General features: G+C 37.4%; 1 pseudogene; it reads right to left on the bottom strand.

The window, feature by feature from the left end:
* Positions 1-5,872: 5,872 nt before the first annotated feature.
* Positions 5,873-12,348, bottom strand: LOC148011213 (prohibitin-1, mitochondrial pseudogene; annotated as a pseudogene).
* Positions 12,349-13,164: the final 816 nt, after the last annotated feature.

Genomic DNA, 13,164 nt, shown 5'->3' with positions numbered 1-13,164 from the left:
CTGGTTAAAGTGGGGTGAAAGAAAAAGCCATGTCTCTATGAGAGCTCACAATATTTCATGTTTTGCAGATGTGGAATACGCCATGACTCATAATAAAATATATTGGGGAAAACTAACCTTGATGTTTCAATTGTCCCAGCATTGCAAGGGATCTTTGAACTCGATGTTGTCAGCCTTGGGATGGTGTTGTCAAAGCTTATCATTGGGTGGCGATGGCTCATCGATGAATCTTTGTTAAGATTCTTCCAAAGATTGAAGAAGTGCAGAGGAGCACCTAATTTTCATGTTGCACACCATCTTGGTTTTTCATGCTCAATAGCCTTAGGGCCACCATTGCAACTTGTAAGAATGGGTAGCTCACTTCTCCAGCTTTGTCGAGATTTAAAATTTTCCTCACACATACAACCCTCTCTCTCTCTCTCTCTATATATATATATGTGTGTGTGTGTGTGTGTGTGTGTGTGTGTGTGTGTGTGTGTGTGTGTGTGTGTGTGTGTGTGTGTGTGTGTGCGCGCGCGCGCGCGCGTGTGTGTGTGCACATGGGCATGTTTAATATGTACACTTTCTTAAATATATCTTTCACTTTCTCTATCTTCCCCTACATTTCCCGCACTACTTGAACATTAATTTAGACTATGTGTGTTTATATTTGTTGATTCATAGACTTATCTCTCATATCTATCTATCTCCCCTTGCATTTTTTGCTTTTGAGCACTAATTTAGACAAAGTGTGTTTATGTTCATTGACTCATAGACCTAGACATGTGTAAGTGCGTAAACCTGCACAAGAGCATTTAGAGAGATATCTTCATCTTGGATGTGCCCAGAGCATTTCAAAGCTTTATCATGATGTCCATGTCCAAATATCGAGCAATTAGGACAATCCAAGAGACTAAATGTGGTGCTATAAGATTTTTTTGAACACTTCTTGCACTTTTACAAGCATTGCACACTTAGAATACATGCTCTCTAATGCAATGCCTAGCACAAAATGGCCATTTTTCTATTAGCTCCAACTTATGAGCCTTAGCTTGTATCACACTTATCTCATATCCACATCAAACCTTATCAACTCACACTTAGATAAAAGTACAGTGGCAACACTACATGGAAATATTCATTATCTCAAGAGAAACACATCAAAAATTGTCTTGGCATAATCCAAAAATAGCAATCTAGCTTATAAAATGCTTACTTTATCTCTTGTTAAGCTTTGAACTCACCCACATTCTCTTGCCTATCATCATTTCCATTTGTATAGTCAAAATCTACATAAACATTCTCTTGCCCAAGTCAATGAAATCAAATAAAATGCAACTCTCAATGCCCGTTTTAGAAGAAATCATATATGCATCGAGTTGATAGTGCCTATAGGGATTGTCAAATCATGAGCAATGTAGACTAGCAATGTACCACTAAAACAATTCAATCGAATCCAACTCACTGCAACAATGTGTCTCTTCTCTCCATCATTCTCTCATGTAACCTAGTCTACACCTTAGAGCATCACCCCTCTTGTATAAAACCCTACTCAAGAAGGAGTTGCACATAGCTAACCACAACCTCTTGGTCGACATTGTTACTTATCATTGTGTGTTAGTAGCTTGACATTTGATTTGGATCCTCTTGCTAAGTTAGGTGGGACCTTCTGAGAGATGCTCCATATCAATTTTACTTCAATTCTCTCAAAGCTAAGCATCAAAGAGAGACTATCACATTTATTTAGGACAAAAATAGATGCACCTTTACTGATGATGACTAGGATATGCTAATGTTTTCCACAAACATCTCTCAATGCTAGTCAAAGTTCTTGGATTTCCACTCTAGGACCAATCAACAACACTCTTGGGCTCAACTTTGGCTAGCACTAAGAGATACTTATGAAAAGCTCTTGGATTTCCACTCTAGGACCAATCAACAACACTCTTGGGCTCAACTTTGGCTAGCACTAAGAGATACTTGTGAAAAAAATTAGCATATCCTAGTCATCAATAAAGATGCATCTACTTTCATCCTAAATAAATGTGATGTATCCTAGTCATCAGTAAAGGTGCATCTATTTTCGTCCTAAATAAATGTGATAGTCTCAAGAGAGACTAAATGTGCACCTTTAATGAAGAGATACTATCACATTTATTCAGGATGAAAATAGATGCACCTTTACTAATGACTTGGATATGCTAATGTTTTCCACAAGCATCTCTCGGTGGTAGCCGAAGTTGAGCCCAAGAGTGTTGTTGATTGGTCCTAATGTGTTGCTAAAATCTTGGATGTGGAAATGGAGAGAGTCCTAGGCACCTTGCGGAAATTAGCTTGCTCTTGGTGACCATTCATTGAAGGGGAGGTATTATTTGTGCTCAAGTCTATATGAAGAGGGGAAGTCCCTTAGCATTTATGGGTTTTAGGTAGAGCTCTGTCTTGCTTTGCAACTTTCAAGATGCATGCTTCAAAGATCTGACTAGCTTAAGTTATTGGACCATGAGTACCTCAAACCTTTTGGTTTAAGAATTGTGTATATGTATGTATGAATACAAGAGTAGATGTAATACTGAGTAATGTGTGTGTGCGGAGGTGTGTGTGTGAGTCATGTGTATGAGTATGTTAAGAAGGAGCAAGGATAAGTAGTATGTGACATGTGTCTATGTATATACTATGTGTATGAATACATATGTACATGTAGTGAATGTTTCTATATATATATATAACTTATAAATATTGTGGCAAATTTAATATATTGCTTTCAATATTTGTTTCACATGAATGGCAAAAAAGCCTTCAAAATCTCAATATAACTTAGAAATGTTGGTGAATAAAAAAATTTAGAGTTATAACTCAACTTGCTCGAGTTTTGAAAAAAAAATCCGAAAAAATAAAAGTATAGCCATTTGGCGACATATAGCCACTAAAATCATCTATGATTAGAAACATAAAAGACAATGCTAACAAGGTACTCTCATATCTTGCCAGACCATGCTCTAGGTGCTTGCTTTAGCCTATAGAGTAAATTCTTTAACTTTTCACACATATGTGGGATGTTTGAAATCCTCATAACTTGCTAGTTACTCCATATATACATATTCTTGCAACTCACCATGTAAGAAGGCATTCTTTACATCCATTTGCTGCAAACTTTAACATTTGGCTACCATCAAAGTAATCATATCTAATAGCTACTATCCTAGCAACTTGACTAAATATCTAGGAATTGGATTAAATGTCTCTTTATAATATATACCATATGTTTGAGCAGGCAATGGTATTAGACCCCAAGTCTTATTAGCCTTTAATGCATCCATCTCCTCATCCATTACTACATCCCCACGAGCATGACCAATAGTATCCTCAAAATAAGTGGTCTCAATATCCTCAACCACCTTTATCATATAAGCATAATGGTGAGTTGTATAATCTTCAAAACCAAATCTTTTAACAAGGTATTTGATTCTACTACACTTGCGTACCACATGATCACTCAATGGAGCTTTTATATTACTCTATGCTCTTTGTACATCTAGTGTCCTAGCTCAAGGAGTACCAAGCTTATCATCCAAACTCTCTAAAGCACTGAAATTTTCATGAAACCTCAAATGACTCGCAAATGCATCATTATCATCTAACACTTTGCTCTTTCCTTTGTTTTTACCTGCAACACTAGTAGATATCCTTGAAGATGTGGGACTCCTTCTTAGTCTCCTAGACCAAGGGCTAACTATAGATCTAGTATCAAATGATGTTTCTAGTCCACTAAGGCTCCATGATCCTTGCTTTTCTTTGTGCACATGACTATCGCGATCATTTAAAGCATAGCTACTAGATACATACCAACTTCTCATTTTATAAAAAATGACATTCATACTCACTCCAAACTCACTTATGAAAGGGTTATAACATCGATACCCTCTTTACTCTAAAGAGTATCTAATGAAAATATATTTTTTAGCATTGGATCAAGCTTTCCTTTATAGCTCATCTAGCATATAAAAGGATACAATACAATCAAATACTTTCAAGTATGACACATTGGACTTCTTGCCTATAAAATATTATTTCATGATCATTCCATAAACTATAGCTATGGGAGTTCTATTCATAATATAGACAGCAATATGAATAGTTTCAAACCAAAAATATATTGGTAAATTGTTTTTAGCCATCAATACCCATGCAACTTCTATAATATGTCTATTTTATCTTTCTACAATCCCATTCTTTTGTGGGGTGTACTTGTAATAGTAAACTATATATTCATCCCATGAGACCTCAAGAATTCACTAAAATTGTTAGAGAGATACTCCCCCCCTCCATCTACCCTCAAGTACTTAACTTTCAAGATTGTTTATGTTTCAATAGTAGCTCAAATATATCACTCTTTTCTTTCATGAAATAATGCCACATATTTCTTGAACAATCTTCAATAAATGTGACAACGTATTTACTACCACTAAGAGATATGTTTCATGTAGGCCCCCAAATATCTGTTTGCAGCAAAACATCAAGTATATTCTTGCTCATATCTCTATCATGCAAAAAAGGTAGTCTTTGATACTAGATCTATAGTTAGCCAAGACCACAACCTTCTGAAATCTGCACATCATCAAATTGCTAATTTAACCTATTTTATTGGTTATCACCAGCACGTCCCATACTATGATCTCTCGAATTGGACCTACCACCTCTCCCTTTTTGAGCTAGAGTAGAATGCTTTGACATACTTATTACTTTTTTTAAAATGATTTACCTTGCATGTTGATCTCTTTAGTGATCATGAGAGAGACCAACTCATTAAATCTAAAAATAGCTTCAGTACTACATACACTGAAGTAACAAATGATTTTCAGGCCTTCTCACCAAGGCTACCCAAAGTAAATGATATCAATTCATTATCATTACGTATTGCATCAATCATTGCCATTGCATCAATCTCTAGCAAAGGATCTACACTGCTCTCACCTTCAAAACAAACTCATTGGTAGGTACTTTTCCTTTCTTCAAAGTATTGCGCTCTTTCTTGAGCTAAATCTTCTGTGCCTTTGTATTGCCAAAAAATATTTTTTCAAATGTGGTCCATATTGCATGTAAAATTTTTCATTTTTGATATGCCACAACATAGTGTTATCAATGATTGCAGATAGCCAATATATTACATTTTTTCTTTTGTATACCAATCCATGTCTTTAATTCGTATATATTCATACAATCACTTAGATCTAGCTTCTTTTCTTCACAAGAAACAAACTCAAAGAGGACTTTTTCAATAAGAAAGTTTGTCACACAAAACTTCCATGATAGGTAGTTGTTCTTGTCCAACTTCTCAATGATGGGGTTTCCTATTTTATCTACCATTATCACAAAATTGATACCAAACAATAAGCGAGTCTTCTACACCTTTTACAAAAAGTGCACAATAATATACCAAGTAGTCTTTTTCTCACTGCTTGCTCAATAGTATATGTAATTTATAACCTAGTTGTAAATAGAACTTGTATTTGACTCCTTCAAATACCTTAGAACCTAGAGATTCAAAATCTATAACATATGCATCCACTTTCAATTGACACAACCCAAATTGCAATATACCCTAAAATTTCTTGCATCAACCTTGCAAGTCCAAAACATGCCTCAAAACAGCCTCAAATGGTTATGAAAAATGTCGTAGCAATCTAAGATTTTTACTATCCTACTTTTGGTGCCTCTAAAGGTACTATTGAAGAGAAAGAGTGGGAGAATGGGAGAGCTTCTTACCCATTTCTTACTTGCTTGAATCCTTGCTTCTTCTCCTTGACTTCAACCTCCAAAACTAGCCTCTATCATTGGTGAAGCTCTAATAACATATCATGAATTGTGTGATGGGGAATGTACTTGAGCCACTACATTAAACACAAACAATACACACAAGGATAAGGTCACTCAGAGAAAGATGGAGGTTAAAACATTTTCTTGCTAATTTCTTATTATTCTTTCATATAGTTTTCAATGTACACAAACTATAGATGAGATACAACATAAAGAAAAGTAGCATACCAAGTCAAATAGTGCATAATAGACTATACTAATCGACTAGTACTATAACTATGCCAACTATAGATAGGCATAACAAACTAAATATAATAAATGATAAGCTAACTGTGGCTATGTAAGAGTCATAATGAGCAACGATGTGCTAAGTGTATATGTGCAAAACCCATCTATCTAGGCAGCCCATCATCAATTTTCTCATGTGTTGAGCTTATTGTCTCAACATCTCACAAGGTTTTGCACCATTTTCTTATTATTCCTCTTATATAGCATATATTCAAGTGCAAGTCTATTGCATGGCTTATGAAACAATACTCAACTCTTCACATCAATTTATGCTTTTTAGCTATTTAAAGTAAGAAGCATGCAACATTCAAAAAAGCACAAGAAAGGAGCCTAAACTTTTAAAAATATTATTTGGATTATTAGCCGCAACTCAATGTGTATGAAGCACTTGCATCCTTGAACTGCCAAAAGGTTGTAACAATTGTATTGATTAATCATGTACATCCACAAGCCAAACATAATCTTGTGCAAGTTGTAATGATAGCATAAACTCTCTTGGAAAAATCACAAAGGTTCTAGTTCATTCGCAGCATAGGAAAAGTATGAGATGAGAGATGACTAGTCTTGAGGTGCTAAAGTACTCAAGAGGAATGGAAAAAACCTATTCCTAAAATCATGTATAAAAAGGATGAAAATGAATAGAATAAGCTATTTATATATGTGTAAAATCTATGCACTTGCCTTACCTTCATTGTGGAAGACTGAATAAGGGTGAAAGTGAGAGATTGAGAGCAAGAGAGTGAGAGTGTAAGAGTGAGGGACCAAGAGGATGAAGCTTTAATCTTCTATCCAAGCACTCTCTCTTGCCATACCTATACTTCTGTTTGTATATTATGGAGGTTGTAAAAGATTGATAGTTGAAGGTACACTCACTTGGATTCTAGAGTGTGCAAATCACATCGTTCATGGGATTGAAGGCCATACTACTCAGTACAAATGAATGCTTGCATTCATGTGTGCGAGATAGTCATTGGTTTACTTATATCCAAGCTCTTGACGGAATAATGGTATGTCCAATATCCCACTACATTGAGCTCATGTGGCGTACTATTTTGGTTCCATTTCTAGGATGGACACATCGACCCTGTGATTGCTCATGCATATATCACAATGCAAAATAGGGGGCATCATGTTGCTAAACCCAAAACACTTTCACGAGTAGTTAGGATTTGATGCTTTTCATATGCATTAAAAATGACACTTTTATTAATCACTAGACTAAAGAAAGAGAGAATGAGAGTTTATGCCATATATGCAAGAATATGGTATTCTTATCTTCTCTTCTTTGGATATAGTAGAGACTATTTCCTAGATTTCTCCTCCTTTTTAGCCAAAATATTTACTGATTTTTTTGTAGTTCCAAATATCATAAATCTAATAAAAGCTGACAAAGGCTGAGATAAAAAGGAGATGCAATTCAGGCTAGTGGTTTTGTATTTCAAGACACATTTGAATATTATTCTTGGCACCTAATGTATTTTCATTAGCCTTGTTGATATTCATTTTGAGTTCCTAGACCTTTCATCTTTGAGTTTCCTTGTTGGAGCCTCAAGAGAAACACTAAGAAAATGAGAAAATTACTGTAAGAAAATCTAGCTTATCACATTAATAAGCATCTTTTTTAAACTTAGAAACCATAGGAAGGGAAAACAATGCCAATAACAAAGGAACTTTGTATGTAGCATAATATGATGAATCCCCCTTAAATTCATCACAACAAAAGTGTAATATATTATTCATATTCTTAATAGACACCATCAAAGAACCAAAGGAGTACAAAAGAATGCTCTATCTTGAATGGAATTCATCACATAGTATTCATATTTTATAATCTTCATAGTCTTTCTCTCAATCTCTTATATCTAACTATCTCTCTTACACATACTCTCTCTCAATAATACATAAGTATAACAAAGGATCATACTCAATGATTCTCTCTTGTTCATGGATACACCTCTCAAGAGGTATGCCTGATATGAAGGGATAATAGAGATACTATAGTAACCTCTGAATGCTCACTACTATCACTATCACTTTAGTCTTCACTTCAAATCTTCAACAAATACTTCTTTGAACTCTTTTTAGCTAATATTCTTTCATTTTAAAGATTAAAATTTTATTCCAAGATAAATATCCATCAAATAGAGCACTCGCAAAAGCATACACAAAAGATATACAAACGATCAATAGAATACTACTATAGAGAGCCTACATAAGGCATAAAAACCATGTAGCTCAAATAAAGACCAATCTAAACCATAAAAAATCATCTAACATATTCTTAATCATTTCTCAAACCACTCATCTATAATCTCAACCTCTCAAACAGAAAGAAAACAAATGAAAATAGAGACAAAATAGACCTATCAAAACCAAAAAAACATTCTCAAAACCTACTCATCAATCCATTCCAACACACTCCAAAACACTTTCAAACCATCCAAGACATAGTCAATCATACCTCAGATAAATCCAAAATCACCCAAAATCTGACAAAAAATAGCTAAAAATGTAGTCATTTGAGCCCTCAATATATACCCACACTTAGTTAAGGGAGTGTCCTCACAACCTTGGAAAAAATAATAATACAATCTCTGAATAACTAATCACTCCAAGTATCATCTTCTGATGCCAGGAGGCATATGCCACGGTGGATTCCGTGAGGTTTTACGGTGGATTCCATAAACTTAGATGACCAGGGCTCATACACAAAGAGGATTCTTTGTGCGAGAAGTTGATGGGGATGCCTGTCCTTTTCGGGCGTTTCATTAATTTAGTGTGTACGTGGGTGATTCCATAGCGGGTGATTCCGCAAAATGCATATTAAATTAATAAACGTTTATGAGTTTAGAGTGCGCACTCGTAACAAATTAAGGTTAGGATTTATTTCTAACCAGTTGATTTATTTATGTAGCTGAAGACTGCTAGGTATTCACTTTTGTCGGTTTAATTGTATTATTTTACTAACGATTGTGAATGCTTCAGTTGATGTGTAGAGATAGCAGCAGTGGCGGAGGAAAGCATTGGATTCTAGCGAGTATTCGACCTTTGGATTATATTTTGATAGGCGCCATGCCTATATTTTGTTATGTCTATTGAGACATTGATTATTGATTATTATTTTGTATGTGCCTATGCGCACGGATATGTTATTTCTATTTGGACATTGAGATTGGGCGTGCCAGACTCTATGGGCACCGTCCATTAGCTTTACTTTCCTATTTTTGTAGAAAGCAAACTCAAAAGCTAAAAGCTTGTCATATTTTTGTAAATTGGGCTATTATTGAGCATGAAGATGGAAATATACATAAAATACATGCTTTGTGAAGCGCTCACACAAGGCATGGGGGAGATTGAACCCAATTGGTCTCTTGCTTCTTGTCGTTCATGCTTTTACATTGTTTTTTGTGCAAAAAGGTAGAGTTCATTGTTCTTGGGGACCTTTCGAGATTCACTACGTGAGCATTCTGCGACCGATCTGCGCACCAGTGGTATCAGAGCGGAGCTGAGATCAAGAGCTTCCAATCGCTACCAATCTCGAATGAAGGCGGAGCTCCAGGAACGATCGGGCTCTACAGTCAATCTCGTCGCGAACCGTCGATACAGGCAGACTTGTGGCGATCAAGAACCCCTGTTTCTACTCTCAGATCGCAAAGGACCAGGCTGTGCAGGCGGAGGACCACGCATCCATCTCTTTCATTAAGTCGTCAAGAAACAGTGAGCAAACTCCATAATCTATCTTTTTCAAGGCTTAATTATTAAGCTTATAAGCTTAAAAAGAAGCTTAATAGCTTCACGATTTTTCGACGTGGTCTCTGAGGAGGTTCTGAAAATCACGCGATGTCCACAAAACGCCCCCCCCCCCCCCCCACGATATCTGACGACCTACTGTTTAAGCTCTTAAGCTTAATCTCCTAAGTCAAGCTAAGTTCTACAAGTCACACAGGGGCAAGAAAGTTACTAAACTCCGGGTCCTGCGCATCAAAAGTCAAGTTCTGCAAGTCAAGTGGAATTAAGTCCTGCAAGTTCATCAAGTCGGCCTAAGTTCTGTAAGTCTGCCACTCTGCAAATCGTCTAAGTCTGCAACTCTGCAAGTCAGACTAGTCAACTGGAGTCAAAACTGACTAGTGCTCAAAACTCCTAGAAGGCTTGTTCCTATGCAAAAACTCTGAACTGGAAAGTTGTTCGTGGCAAAGTGTTCTACCTATCTACAGGTCCGCTGAAGTATTTTCAGCAAACGAAGACGGAAATATTGCAGATTTTCTGAAAATTGAGAAAGAAATACCCAAAAATACAAGCCTTGTAACCCCGAATTTGAGCTACGTTGTCGTAGAGTTCATGCAAGAGCTGCAGAACACAGGGTTCAAGGTACAGCAAGGAAAAAGGCTAACAAGAAGATCTCAATAACTCAATATTTGATGCCAAGTTCATTATATTGCTTTTCAAGTACATTACAAAAGAAGAGTCAAAATAAATGACAAAGCATGACAATCTGTCCACTGCTTTACAATAAGTGTATGAGCTTGGTTTTCAAGGGCACCAAATAATTCAATCAGATTCAGTACTTAGTCATAAACAGCTTTACTGCATTCTGCCCAAAAGGTAGCAAGTCGATAGACCCATTAGACCATTCACACCATTCAAAAATGAAAGGCTGTTTGGACCTCTAAGTAGCTGAGATCACAATGTTCCGAGTCAAGGCCATACTTCACAATGCAGACATGCAAATTCTTACCATCAGCAAAATCCTCCTTGCTGCAGCATACAGGAAGGATGTTGAGAAATGTTATACTATCTGGAGCTTCCAGCGAGAGCATTTTATCAAAAAGCCTCAATGCCTCTTTACCACAGCCCTGCTGTACATAAGCTGCGATCATGATGTTCCATGTAGTGACATTAGGATCAGGCATTTCATCAAAAATTCTGCAAGCATCATTGAAGCATACATCTCGATCAGGAAATTCGCCAAGAGCCTGTCTCGATGTAGGCCTTGTCACAGGATATGCTGGTGGATGCTTTTGCCATCGGCAAGTGATCGAGCATTGCCATAGTTGCGCAAGAGGTCGGCAAGGGTCTGGGGTTTGGTTGGGGAGAAGGACGCCAGTGGCGGGTGTGATGGTTCACATGCTTGGTGGAGACGATTGAGCATCTGTCTCAAGCTGTTCTCATCGAGAGGCGGTTCAACAGACTGCGCTGATGTGTGGGTATGATATGATGCACGATGGATGTCCCGATTGACAACATCTTCTTCTCGGACATGCGATGAGAAGGAGGACTCACAGATAATGCTGTTGATCGAGGAATCATTTGCAGCAACGGTGCTCACATCTCCGTTCTTGTGATACGAAGGCAAGGCACCAGGGTAAAGCTGTTGGCTTGGAGGGAGATCCGGCGCTGCTCAACAGGTCGGGACTTTTGTCCTGAGGTAAAGGATAAATTGAGAATCCAAGCTTGGACTTTTTGCCATAATCATCAGAAAAACGTTTCAGTCGAAGAGATCTCGATCAAGGCCAAGGTCCACAATTTCCTTTTTTCACTGTATAGTGTCCACCAGAAAGTGCAACCTACAGCTCCCTCGTTCCTTCTGTTCCCTGGCGACCTATTCTGGTCACAGACGTCAACTACGGCCACCATAAAAGTCCTTAGGCAGATGTACCTCTCGAAGACTCTGTTTTCTTTGAATTGGATATATTGCCTGCCATTTTTTTTCTGCTAGCCTCCATCTTTTTCTCCGTGTAATGAAAAGCAGGATTGTTGAATATAGCTCCCCCCAATAAGTTGAGCACTTTTCGCCTCCCCTTTTGCTCAAACAATGGCCCTTCTTTTATCTTGTTCCGCTTTCTCCACTCTGAATTTAGCTCTCTCAGCTTTCTGAGCAGCCACCTGTTTTGCTTCAATAGCAGCTGTAAACTCTTTACCAAAAGTAAGGTTAATAATTAAAACATCATCAAGTGCAATATTGAAATTTGCAGCCCGCTAGGTAAGAATTTTTATTATCTCTCTGCTAGCAGCCTCATGCTGTGTTATGAGCTGGTTGCATTATACTGTACTACAACTGCCTTCAAGGTCTCATAAATTATGGACGGTAAAACTCTTTCATTGTAATTGGTACCCAAGGTCTCTGACATCAAAGATAATCGGTCTGTCGACCCAAGGAATCATCAAATGGATTCCTTCGGGATAAACCTTCTCTTTGATTCCATAATTCCCTGCACTTTTCTTAGAGATCATCATTGAAATTATCAGCTTGATAATATCCTTTGGCATCAGTTTTTCATCTTTTTCTAACACACACACATCATGCATCCAAACAAAATCAAACACATGCACTAAGGGAATATATACATTGGATGTGGATTATCGAAATGCATCACACACACAATGAATCACACGCAGAAAATAACACAAATGCACAACAAAAGAAATGGAGGTATATACGACTCGGATGCACAGCAACATGACATCCACCCCCTCTAAACCTGCGCATCCTCCGGATGTGCCAACTATCCAGGATCATTCAAGTCCACAAACAGGTCGAGTCCATCTTCTGTTTCTAGTAGACCTGTTTCTCCATCAGCTTCATCATCTATATTCTCTGCTTCTTCTGCTTGTCTTTCTTTTACCTGCTCTTCTTCTATCAACGCTTCAAGTGCATATTCTTCATCTTCTCTTCTCTTGAAAATCTTGACTCATTTTCCAGCAATGGGCACCCTCAATACTATTCCATCTAATTTAGCCAACTCACAAGTACCATTGTTAAAAACCTATTTCACCTCATATGGTCCAAACCATCTTTGAACCATTTTTCTCATGCTACTATGCTGATTCTCTAGACTATTGTCGTAGACTAGAACCCAATCTCCTGCTTTTATGGCTCTAGGCCTCAAGCGATGCCTTAAATCAAACCTGCCCTTGTTTCTGAGTCAAGCTGCCTTCAAACGATCAACTGCTAGCTGCACATCTTCTGTCCTTCTCTCTAGTTGACGAATCCGAAGAGCTAGAAGCTCTTCCCTTGATAAATTCCCATGCCACAGAAGAACACTCCAAGTGAGAGCACAAATTTCTGTAGGCATGACAGGTTTT

This window comes from Lygodium microphyllum, chromosome 28, assembly GCF_053477565.2.
Source record: "Lygodium microphyllum isolate KBCC chromosome 28, Lygodium_microphyllum_v1.1.10, whole genome shotgun sequence".
NCBI classification, from domain to species: Eukaryota; Viridiplantae; Streptophyta; class Polypodiopsida; order Schizaeales; family Lygodiaceae; genus Lygodium; species Lygodium microphyllum.
This window is presented reverse-complemented; position numbering and strand designations above follow the sequence as displayed.